At 30.4% G+C, this 13,822-nt stretch overlaps 1 protein-coding gene across 1 annotated transcript in view; it reads left to right on the top strand.

Annotated features, from left to right (window-relative positions):
- The first annotated feature begins 4,553 nt into the window (after positions 1–4,553).
- The window catches only part of LOC126835901 (polycomb group protein Psc-like), a 45,343-nt gene continuing 36,074 nt past the window's right edge, over positions 4,554–13,822 (top strand). Inside the window, exons 1-2 of the mRNA XM_050568773.1 lie at positions 4,554–4,807; positions 5,408–5,513. The gene's annotated coding sequence lies outside the window, so the exon portion shown is untranslated. The remainder of the gene's footprint in view (positions 4,808–5,407; positions 5,514–13,822) is intronic.

Genomic DNA, 13,822 nt, shown 5'->3' with positions numbered 1-13,822 from the left:
TTTTTGACCAGCTATTCCCATAATTAACGTTTAGTAAGTAACATCAAGTGATAACACATAGGTAACCACAATAATTCAGCAATTGCCGTTTGAAAATAGGTTTTATCCAAAGGGTTTGAACTCTCTAATTGAGTCACTCGTTGAACCAATATTTTGACGAAACGGCTCCTCGATATTACTCGCAATTATACCTATTCAAATTAAGAGCTACCTGGCATGTCAGTTATGTTTATAAATAGGTCTGTTATGTTTATAGTCATAGTACTTTTTCAACAAACCACACTGCAAATATTATTTAATTTTATCATTAAGCATAAACCAACATTACTGTTTTGCAGTAATCAGTATGTTTCCATGTTTCGATAAAAGCGAAACATGTGGTAGTTATTGAATGTTGCCTTAGTGTGTACCCGGCTTTATAGATATTTTAGTAGTTTAAAAAACACATTTTTAAAAATAAAAGTGTAATATCAGCGCATTTTACAGACACCCATTCAATTGATTGTTATTTGGATTTAATGTATGAAAAGCGTGTGAATGTATGACGAATTACCTATAGGCCTACACCAAAATATTACATTACCCAAGAACGTGAATGCATATATTATATATATTTTATATAATATACACATTTATAAATGTAGATATTTATTTATAATATTATGTATATATTTATTTGGCAATTATTCAAACATAATATTGCCAATGCTGATATTCCTTTGTATTTCTAAAATTACTTTTTTAGCGTACAAAAACATTTCAGGTTTTTATATCCTAGTTGCTGGTGTTTGATTTCAATCCCGGTAAATTTGAGGAAGCGTTCAATTTATTACTTTTTACAAAATATATTATTTTATTCATGTTTTCACTGTCACAGACCAGTTATTATTATTTTTTTTTTATTTAAACAACTTCTGATATAAAGTATGGTTAGGATAGGTCCGGTTAAAACCGCATAAAGTGTTTTTTTTAATGCTTGTATAATGTTTTATAATACTATAAGATATGTAGTTTTTAATCGATAGTCATTCAGCTTCTCGTAGACAATAAGATATACCAATAACAATATAGCATAAAAAATGAAAAATATTTAGTTAAAGCCCGACGTATGCTAAATTGATGATGCATGTACGGTTGTCGCACCAATCGATTTTTCGGCCACTCGATTGTTTCGTATATACTATTATATGTACTATTTATAGTGGGGGAAAAGACACTTGTTTATAATCTCGCTCATTTTATGTATGTGTATAATATATTGTAGGACGTGTGCCCCACACAAGCGCGTCTACAATCCCAGGGTGAACGGAAACAAGACAAGCGGCTGCTCTTCAACAGATGACAGTAGTCCCTCTACTGATGTGCTGTTAATCCCCTCCGTCGGCTGTTTAAAATATTAATCCATAGTACTATAATATACAAGTAAACGCTGCGTATAGTATACATACGCCCATACTTTTTTGCGATGGTCCCTCTTGTACACGGTCAACGCACAAAACAACAAAAGCGGCGGGCAATGTCCCATTTAAAATAAAACACCCCGGAAACGCGCGTTTTTATTATTAATATTGTTATAGTAATATGAAATGCCTGATGTTTTTTTGTTAAATGATATTTGCATTTACTTATGTTTGAGTACACAGCTTATTTTACGGTTAGTTGACTTATAATTAAACATACACAAAATATACCTTATTCACGTATGCTTAACTATTGCGATTTTTGTCGCTAAACGGTATATTAAAAAAATGTATTTAACATAATATGAAATAGCCGTTTATTCGTTTCCTGAATTAGGTGGTTCGAGAGGATGGTGATTGACGTCTGGAGTTTTAAATTGTAATAATATTAATAATGAGAGTGTAACACAGAATTAAACTCACAATACCTAAAAATCAATATTGATAATATTCACACGGTCGTGTGGATTATTGGACTTTTACCGCATTACCATTAAAGTGTTGATAATTGGCCAATTCAAGGACAACGTTCGAAAAAGAGAATTAGTACATTTTTACAACTTTTCAGGAAATTTGTTTTGACTTTTGCTGCCTCGAGTTATGTTTAAATCCACATAAGAATAAAAACAAACATAATGTAGACAAATTACATGACAATTAGATCTTAATCTACCAATTAACAACTTGATGTCAATTATCTTCATAAAAGTATATGAAACAGTGTTAATTAAATTTTCGGCAAGTTGTTTTTTTAATTTAAAAAAATAACATGAACACTATTTACAAATAATATAATAGTAAATTATTACAGGCAACAGCAATAACCATACAAATGCACAAAAACAAAATATATGAAATGGGATATCCTAACATGAGTGTATTTCTTAAATGACGCGCTGGCTGAAATAATGGGCAAGTTATGTGAGTTAGAGAATCGCAATTTTAATGATATCCAAGTACGTTGGAAATGTTCTGAGGTTACGTGTCAAGGAAAAATAACGGCAAATTTTTACCTATTAACGTCATTTTTATTGAAATTAGTCATAATATGTAGGTGTACAACATTTACTCGAAAGTTATTACCTCTCATTTCATACTTTAACAGAACTTAATGTTAGTGGTAATAGTAACAATCCCCGGTTCCTTCCTTTTATTTGGAATTTAAAAGATCAAACAATGTTTAAATCGCACCGAACAAACAATTTTAGTGAAGAATGAGTCCTTCATTAAATTAGTTGGAACACCAAATCCAATCAAATACTTGATCATTTTTTGAAAATAGTTAAATTAGTTCTAAATAAACACTATAAATATATAGTAGGGCTCAACCATTAACATTTACATTTTTTTTAAAAAGCTGTAGTTAAACTTTTTTATTAGGAAAAAGCCAGTACAGTGGTGTCGAAGCATATTTGAGCGGGGTGGCCACTAGTCATCAGGAATTTGTTTAATTGAATTGAATGTGATAAAATCACATTCAAAGAAACGCTTCGACTGTAGATTGTAAAAATACAAAAGTCAATAAAAGTATTGTAAGAGTTATAATGTACTTTTAATATTATATTTTAGGTATTAGAAAGGTACCGATTAGAGTTGATCGTCTGTCTATCATAATGTGTTGCCGCCGTTACCCATATTTCGTAATCAACAACACAATGAAAATATTTTTAAATACCTGTTGACTGTTAATTTACTTACACATAGCACCCTAGAAATTGACATTGGTCAAAGAGCAATTTGCCTCTCTTTTTCTTGTTCATCCCTCCTATAGAGGAAAGGAATTTTAAAAGCTGTAATCGATTTTTGGTTTATCAACGTTTATTAATTGTTCTAATCTGAACTCTAAGTCTAAAGAATATACCTACCATTTAATTTGAAGATAATTCGAATAAAGTAACCTACCTATGGATACGATTTCTGACTTATGGACTTGCTGCTAAAAGAAATCGGTTTAGTGGTTTAGAAAATATCAACAAAAACAAACCAAATAAAAACTAAAAATAATTTTGTATTATAATTTTACCATCTTAGCTCCCCGTCGAAACTATAAGAGTACGTGAATGCATTCATTTTGCTATTAGTAAAAACTGCTACGAATTATTAGACGGACGATCAACTATAATCGTATGCCGTATCTTAATTGAAAAATACAATTTTAAGCATATTTTTGTCTTTTACAATATTTTTATCGATATTTATTATTTCTACTAATCATCTGGTATCTACATATACGTGTCGAAGCGTTTATTTGTAAAGTGATAAAATCTCAGTCGATTATTATTATTTCTAAAAACCTTTAGTCTGACATTTGAAATGTATATAAATATTGCATTTGTCATTTAAAATAAATATTTAACTATATTATTAGTCGGACTATGGTTTATGAATTGACCAACAATGCTTAGGTATTATAATACATATGTCAATCTGATTTGATGCACGAGGGTTTATCGTTTGACCTATCATTCCTCACTTTTTTTTATCGCCTGACGCCTGATGTCCGGTGGGCAAACGGTGAACGCGTGTATACAAATTGTATAAACATATTACACATGTAATGTGTAATATATTAACATATATGTATAATAATACCTGTTGTGAATGTTTTTAACGGGGCAGCAGTCCGACCGAGGTGTCGCCACCGCAGTTGTCCTAAATATGACGTGGGACATCTCACACCACGTCTGGCAGACAATGTCGCGCCGTTAAGATGGTCACACTGAGCGCATCATATAGCCGCTATCGGCAGCGGCTATGTGCTGCGAAATCCGCATTTATATTATTATATTACACACGCGAAGTGCGAACACACAAAGTATATTATGTGTGTGTGTATATATATAAGATATATATTATATCGCATACCCATATATTATTGTGCGTGTGTCGACCTTGAATTGTTTTTGGAACGACTACCGCCGCCGTTGTTGCGCGCTACCGGCACACGCTGAGCATAGTTAAACCACATTTGTACGGCTGTGAAATAAAAAATCATTACTAATAATACTAACAATACTACGGTAGGAACTCCCGGGGACGACCGTTCGTCATTGTACCTACTATTTTTTTTTTCTTTTTACCCGAACGATATTTTATGTCGTACGACAAGGCGGTAAATCATTCGCGACTCGTCTTACAAAAATAAATAATTGGTTTTTCACGATATTGTGTAGAGGTACACCTTTATTTTTCTTTATGTGAATATACGGCCGCAAAGGTGTTGTAAATTAAGGGGCAAAAAAGCGGGCTCTAGGGTACAATTACTATACGCGACATCGGTTTTTAAAAACATTAAATACAACTTTTTGATGTAAAAATATCAGTCTCTATCATTTGTGACTAGAAAAGTAAGTTAAAACATTTTCTATTATACTATAAATGCGAATGGATTAGGTTTTTGTAATTATGGATTTAAACAATTGTTTTAAATAATTAACAAAATGTATTATTGTATAAGCATATTATGTTGACTAATTTTAGAAAAAAATTTAATTATTTACGTCTTTTATACCCCAAGTAGGTACAGAAATAAAACAAAATAATATAATTATAGAATAATTATTACCTATCAAACCGATTGGCAAAATTGATGAAGAGTTTTATTGACATTTCAAAACTTTTAAGATAAAATATTTTAACGTCGTGGACTATATACTATAGGGTAAAATTAGGAAAGTCTATATTTAATTTGTAGTGTCTCTTCTTTAATTTTAACCTAAGCGATTTTTTTTAAATTTGTTAGAATCTAAGATTTATGATATTAAACTACACATTTATTACTGTAACCAAATTTATGTAATTGAAAATTGTCTACATCAAAATTTAAAATGTAGATGAAGTCTAGGTACTTATTTTGGAGGGAAAATTTTACGTGAAAACTGTAATGACCGTTTGGCTTTACATTTTAGTAGAGTTAAGCTTATGATTTTAATATATTAAACTAACAGGTGAGAACGGCTACGAGTTCTTCAATAATCTGCATCAATTAAAATTCAAGACATTTTTTTGTACAAAAATGGATGTTCAACAAACGTACAAGCTGGAAAAAATGAGGTATTAAGTTTAAACATATGGATTTATTTTTCCTAATATTTACACTATAAACTTAAATCTACGAAATGTTATTAATTATCATCTCATATCTCTTAAAAAAAATCGAAATTGCTATATAGATTTTTTATTTTTTGCATTTTAGAGTGAAAAATATAAATAATATATTATGTCTTAATTATCTAAATTGAAATTTAAAAATCAAGGTAACCATCTTAAAGACTATATATTTTAAAAGTAATTTGACTGTTTAATAACCCATTTGAATAAATAAAATACAATATATGGAGTTATTAGTAATTCTATATTTTAGCGGTTGGAGTATTATTCCACATAAAAATAAAAGTTTAATTCACCGGGTCCCTCACACTCCTCACTGAATTATAATGATAATTCAAAAAATACAATTAGTATAGTCTAAAATAAATTATTTGAAAACATAAATGATAAAACTGAAACATTTAAAATTTTCAAGAGTTATTGCAATATTAGTACGTAATCTTAGTAGTAACGGTCTGTGAGACACCGAATACACAAATACATATTAGCTTCATGTTGAATTGTATCGAAGAATTTTCTATATATTCTTGACTTCTAAAAAATTAGCTGATGTGTGATATTCACTAATACAGGACGTAAACGATAATTTGCAAATCTATATGTATTATACTTTTGTTTGCTTAAAAAAAAAGAAAAACATATTTAATGAGATTTATTGCATTATTATTACAAAGCACGTAGATCTATAATTAGCATATTCGCACCTGTTTGTGTGTTTAGGTACATTTTTATACAAGTATTGGTATAATAAAACGTTTTACATTTGTACTCGCATTTTAAGTAATCTCTCAAGAGATTAATCGGTTGTTATTTGTATCTAACCATATATTTCCTTCTCCATATCACAACAAATATGTGGCACTATTAGATAAATTTGGTTTCTCCACAAATCCGTCGCCATTTCTTTATTCGCTTCACACACCTACAATGTTTTAGCACACTATTTCATGTTATAACACACGAAAAAAACTGGCCCCAGAAAGTGATAAATATTGACACGGAAAAGGTACTTATCACACAAAAACGAAGCGGCCATGTTCTAAACCTGCTATAATCGTAATAAATGTAGTCTATACATTCTCATTTTTAGTTATGTACATATATAATTTAGTATGATTATAGCAAGTTTTGTAATATGGCCGCAACGTTTTTGTTTACATTGAAACTATTCGTTCTAATTAAAATTAGTCTGTTGTTGAATCAACTAAAATTATGATTATTTTTATTTATGATTATTTTGTGTCTCTATGATACAGAGACACAAATAGATTTATAAATAATTATAGTTGAATAATTAAATGAACAGTTGGGCCCACTAAACATTGAGTTGACTGAACTAAATAGTTTTAGTTGTTTCAACAATATATTTTTTTCCGTGCAAAAACCTAAGTTTTTATTCATTTATTTATCACATTTAAGCACCAGAGGCTTAATGAGTCTGCTGTTTATTACAGGCGCGTCTTTAGAAAAACTTTATAAAGCTTTAGTAGTGACGAATGTGTACAATATTGCAAATATTTAGACTGCCCGGGCACTTGGGAGTCTAGGGTATATAAAACGTAGTCAGCAACAAAACTGGCTCAAAGCCTAATCAAAATTCATACTTCATAGGTATAGCTTTTACCCCAATGCATGAAGTGTGACTAGAAGAAGTTTAAAGAGTAATTTCTGGAACCTCCTATAAGAGTATAGGATAAAATAAATTTATTATGTTACTTTAAAATAACTAATGTTTTTGACAAAGTATAGAATTTATATAAAAAATTTTAATTTCTTGGTCATTTTATACAATTTATAGGTAATATATGGAAATCTATAAGCATAGTAGGCATGTATATAATAATAATGTAAATATTAAAAAAAAAATTGATCTGTGTTATTTGATGCCGATCACTCGAACGTGAAAAAATGCTCCTAAGTTTTCGGCAATCCTCGACGATAAAGTGCATGAAGTTTTTCTTACTCTGTAAAGAAATGACGAAAACAATTTCCCGCGTTTAACAAAGCCGAAACAACCAAGATTCGTTTCGGACTTCTCAAGTTATCATACTTAGTAAGTAAATGTCTACTGATAAAAACAAACAACAAACGTTCACGACCGGCCGCCGGCTGGCCTTATCTTATCTTCTCTCTCCGTTACAATACCACTAATAAAACCGCCACCAGTTCCCGGTAGCATACTATCAAAACCTACACAAACCACGCTTACAGAAGGCCGCCGCGGCAGGCCTTAATCCAGGTAGCACCTGTACATTATCTATCTACGATGCCGTCGAATAAGAATCCCAAAGTTCCTCCGCTAAAGATCAAAATTCATAAAATATAACGGAAGACGACGAAGGTTTTCGCTATCCAAGAACACCAAAAATTTTCAAAATCCCAACAGGATCTTTCTCACAAATATTTAGTTCACCGAATCGCTAATCTCCGACATATCAACCTATTTCCCCAAACACAACAGTATCCGAATATGCTGACGACAAAGTCATTCTTTCCTCTCACAAATACCCAAAAAAGTCCTCCAAAAATATTCAATTTCACTTAGAGCAACTTCAAAATGTATACAAAAAATGGAGGTTAAAAATCAATGAAAGCAAATCAATACAAGTGAACTTTATCCTAAAACAAAGCCACTGCCCCCCCCCCCCGTTTACTTAAATAACATCCAAATTCCCAACTCTTCCAACGCAAGTACTTAGGGATACACTTTGACAGGTGCCTTTTATGGCCACAGGCCACAGCATACAAACAATACTAAAACCAACCTGTCGGTGGGCGGTTTCTTATTCAAGTCTAACACGCTATTATAACCAAAATTAACATATATACTTATTGTACATTGTAATTGTATAGATTGTATACACCAAATAAAAAATAAAAATAAAAGTTTGTATATATATGAAGGGCACAGGGGAAAAACGGTAGTTGTCACATTATGAAAATTTTAAAGTATAACAAAAACAAAGTTCGTGAATTCCTCTACCTTTTACATAAGAACAAAAAAAATCACATTAAATGCTAGTCTAACAATAAATGTATATTTAAACAATCTATTGACATAAATTAAAAAAATTATTGACATAAATTGAAAAAAACTATTTGAAAAAAAAAAATTCATAATGTGACAACTACCGTTTTTTTCCTGTGCCCTTCATATACATGTTGTCCTTAATACAATAAGAGTTACGTTTCTATGATATTGTGGAAATGCTGCCAAAAGGTTGGCCGGCCGGTGTCCAGTGGCCCATGGTCGGTAGTTGCGATCGGCGTATTATAATAATAATGCTAATAAATGTTTTTAAATGTAAAAAAAAATACTTCTATTTTTGTTTATAATCATGTTTAAAAATAATGTATAGATTCGTATCGTATCTAAACGAATTTTAAAACAACCAAATGACCATTTTTAAAAAGTGACTTTTTTTCTGTACCTTTCATATGATTATAAAGAACTATAATACATTTTAATATTATTATTTTATGATAATATTAGGTAATATGTAGTGTAGCCAGAGGTCAGATATGAACTGTATACAGTTCTAATTTGCGGAATACTTTTTATCATTATTTTATTTTTAGATTTGCCATTTGGAGTTGAGAATTTTTGCTTGTTGATGCTCAGCCATCGGCGAGAGCTCAGCGAATGTCCATCTAAATTTCCAAAGATACTATTATAACCATGACGCTTTATAAAATAATAAAATTAATCAGTAATTTGCCTCATTGTCATACCTTCTCGTTATATTGAATGTAGACACGCAAACACGAATCGGCCGAAGTCTTGCTTGTCGAAGGCCAATAAAACAAGTTTTCAAAATACATGATGCATTTATATATTCACATATGTTATATTTTACTAAAAGGAAATAGTTATGCAACCTATTAGACATTATACAACTAGGCAGTGTAATCATAAAACATTATGTTAACTATCAAGTCACGTCATTCTCAAAAACATATACATTATTTTTGCATGTTTTTTATAGTGTAATATAATTGAAAAGTATGACAATGTTATATTATGTTTATAGAGATTTGTTAGCAGCTCACTGTGTAATTGGCATGACCTAGTCATTGTTGCGAACTAAAAACTAGCTGAGAACAGACTACGAATGGTGTGGTCGAAAAGCGTATCTAACAATTAGATAACCTTTTACTAGAAAATTAGAAGTTTATCATATAAGTTACATAGCAAATGTCAAGTGTACCTATACAGGCAAACGGCAAGAGAGTAATACTTTTATCGTTGTGCTAGCATAACAGTATAGACATTTGTGGCATTTATTATTATTAAATAAAAACCCTGTCTACAAAAATATTCACTAAATTTAGGCTGCCGCGCCGTTATAGTGTTGAAGATGACAATATAGTTGCTGAAATATGTATTTGCATTTAAGTGAATCGTTTTATGGTTAGGGTTTTTATTTAATAATAATATAGTGATCGTAATTGTGTAGCCTACCTGCCTAATACATGTAATTAAACCTGTATAATTAATAGTAGATAATAATATTTGCGTTAAGAATATTAAACGTGTAAAAAAAACAAATTGAATATAGTATAAAATTAGATTAGATCACTTATATTAGATTAAGATTCTAATAATTAGATGGTCGTTTATTTTTTTGTGCATTTACGTGTTTTTTTTTTTAGCTTAACTTTTTTAAACATCTATATGACTGTATATAATCGATAAAACTAGCAAATCGAGTTTTAAATATCAAGGGAGACTCCTTATGAAGTATCAATTGATGTGTCAACCTCATTAATTCCAAAAATTATTGCTACAAAATTATAACAGGTATTTACGTAGAGACGTTTCAAGTTTTTTGCGCGTTGTTGCGTTTTTTTTTTTTGTACTTGAACACCTTTTTATTTTACTATAGCACATGCCACTGTTGCTCAAAACGCTATCCACCAACTAAAAATATATTCAAGGCTTTCGCACATAACGTATTACCAGACAGAAACACTTCGTTCCGGATTATTAATTTTGCTATTATCAGCAGCACGCTATATAGTAGTATATTGCAGTGATTCATTATTTAACGTTAAAATATATTTATCTAATAACTACTAAACTATTTGTAAGAAAGTTGCAGGCCGACCTTCTTGGATAAGCGGCTACTTAAACCAACTTCTAAATTGAGTGGGCCATTTTTGTAGTTCCACACAAACTATATTCCACATTTTACTTAGTTTAGTTTATTATTATTATTTTAACATATGTGACCTACCTCTATAGAAACTAAGTAACCCCTATTTTAAAACTATACAAGCCTTCTTAAAATAAATATAAAATTCTTACGCTCTAGCTATAGACAATCTTGTATTATTTATAAAAATTTGAAGCAAATAACAAAATGCTGTTTTTATCGTAACCGACGTTCTACTGTGAAATAGAATTGTATTTAATTCGAATAATGAGTTATAGTAGGTTTTAGTAAATTCGATGATTGCAAATATATGAGAGTTAAAAAAAAACAATGCCGGCTGCAGCTGTAGTATATGGTGTTGTGCACGGAAGCCAGAAAGCTAATTCGTATGCAATGCCACCAGCGCAGAATAATTTAGAAAGAAACAAAAAAAAAAAAATCAACAGTGAACAATCAGAAATTCTCGATTTTATTAAAAATTAGTGTTTGATGGTGACTTGACGTGTAGAATTTTAAATCGATCACTTGTAAATTTTAATGAAAATAGCAAATATTATGAACGATATTGAAACGTTTTAAGCAGTTGTTTGAACGTTATACGGTCGGTATAAACTATAAGGTGTTACAAGTAAAATGTCAAAATATAATTTGGCGTACCTACAATATTCATTAGAAATATATATACTTATAAATGTATATATTATGTTTACATAATAATTATATTATAGGCCATTTATCTTAAATAACTGTTTGGTGACTTGACAAAAAAAAAATAAAAAAGGAAATAATTTAACATAAAAATCAATAACATTAAATAATCATTCCTAGTGACTGATTACTGTGTTAATAAATTACTTGTATGTCTCTGAGTTCGAGACAGAAGTGTCATTTGATAGAAATTAATGTTAATCATTATTGAAGGATATTAATTTTTCACATTGAAAAGGAACGAGTGTACCTACTCACGGGGGTTTAGCATTATATCCTTCAACAACCCCTTTTGACATTTTTTAATTGGACCATTTCCTATATGGTATTCATATATTTTGAAGAGGGTACGATTTGTGGAAGCAATATTGCTGCACTTCATAGGGGCCTATACAATCGTATATTGCATGCTTGTTAGTTGTTATAATGGTACATATTTTGTATAGTACGAGAGCAATAATAATTTTTATACGAATTTTAGACACCCCGAGTTTTGGTGACATCGGGGATGCCGAAGTGGTAAGGAAAGCATTAATGACGTAGGTTTCATTTGATTCACGAGTTTAAAAATAACGTACCAACGTGTTTGGCTTAATTCGAAAAACCAAATGGTAATAAAAATAATCTCGTACATAGACTGTCTGCGCCCTAACACGGAGAACATTTAATTATGTAAATATAAACGTGTATATACACAGAGCGATAAAAATAGGTTCGTGAAGGGTGTGTGTGTGTGTACACTGTACACCACAAAGGAGTTGTTGCAGCAGCGCAGGATAATATTCGTTAGAGCGTGCTGTTGACACGCGTAGACGTACAGGCGTTTGTTGCGGGTAATACCAAAGAAGGTGAGACGGCGGAGAAGGTGGTTAGAATGGGCTTGTGTTTGCAGACAGATATGCGAACAGTCGAAAGGCGAAGGGTGTCCTAACGCCTACGCCCTACATACAGTGTAATAGGGTGCTGCACGTTTATAAAAGCACACATCCGGTGTTTAATTAACTATATTAATATTATGACATAGCCCATGAATCACTTGCCAGGAAAACGATGTACTAAATTACGTTAATTTTGTCTTCACAAATAGTAATGGCCGAAATGTATAAAACAAAAAATGTTATAAACTGTTTGTACGCATGAACACATTTGAACTGGTATGAAAATATGAGAAGGGAAATTGTTTGTAGTTTAAAAAACCATATCTATATTATAATACGCGTATCAGTGTAATAGTTTACAATGGTCATACAGAAAAAATATATAGGAGTTAACAATATTAAAATAGGGATAAAATAAGATGTATTGTTAGCATAAAACTAAAAAAATTCTTTATTTAATTGCCCTTACTATTTATTTGACTATTTTTACTGCACATGGTGATCCATTTAACGTAAGGTACAAATCTTACAATTTTTGTAGTTTTTCTTTCAGAGAAATGTTGATTTATGTTGTTTTACAACATTAGAAAATATTCAGATTTAAACTTTTTGGGTAAATTCATAAAAATGTTACCATTTGTTTTATCAAATTTTGAAAATTAAATGGTAATATGGATATTTTATTTACTTTTTAAATAAGAAATTATGAAATTACCAACAATTTCGACTGGTCGATAACCATCTTTGAAACATTATTTTTAAGTTATTAAAGTTTAGGACAGGAGGAAGTACGGGGTATAGTATTCTTTTTATCTGCGCGAGTTACTTAATCGCACTCCATCTCCTATCCTAATGTTTAAACCTTAATAACCTTAGATTTTAGATCGACTTTATTACACATGGAAGCAAAAATAATACATTATTAATGAATAAATTGAAAAATATATAAATATATTACGAATCTATAGAAAGGTATATATTTGTATAAACCATTTGTTAGGTATATTCGCAGTTGTTATTGCACTTGGCAGTGTTAAAACTTTTTTTTTTTTAATGGTGTATGACGAGGAAAGAGGAAACATAATTTTACTACATTTGAAAGAGGAGGAGATTGGGTTATTAACCCTCGTCCCTCACGGCCTCGCCCTTTATGACGTTTTAATATAATTTATTTACAATCTGGAACGGCAAAGGGTGCGTGAGTTGTTTAGTTTGTATTGTTATCACTTAAATAAATTATTTATATTTATTAAAATACCGATTAAATACGTAGAGGTTTTGTATACATTTTTTACAATAATAATTTAGAAGACAGTGCCATAACGTTTTTTTAATACATTCATTTATAAATAAATGTTATCTATATTCATTGAATTTTGCAACTTTATATGTACCTAACCTACCATCTGATACTGTTGACTCATGTAAGTTGTAACTTTTATAACGGTACAATATTCTTTCTAAATACAAAATAGTATATTTGTACTATTGTTTTAGTTTAAAAAAAAGG

This window comes from Adelges cooleyi, unplaced genomic scaffold (assembly GCF_023614345.1).
Source record: "Adelges cooleyi isolate 19-005CV unplaced genomic scaffold, UGA_ACOO_1.1 ACOO_flye_CR_arks_rails_tigmint_CR_PRNA_23, whole genome shotgun sequence".
Lineage (NCBI taxonomy): Eukaryota > Metazoa > Arthropoda > Insecta > Hemiptera > Adelgidae > Adelges > Adelges cooleyi.
The sequence above is the reverse complement of the archived record's forward strand: the minus strand, read 5'-3'. Positions and strand labels throughout refer to the sequence as shown.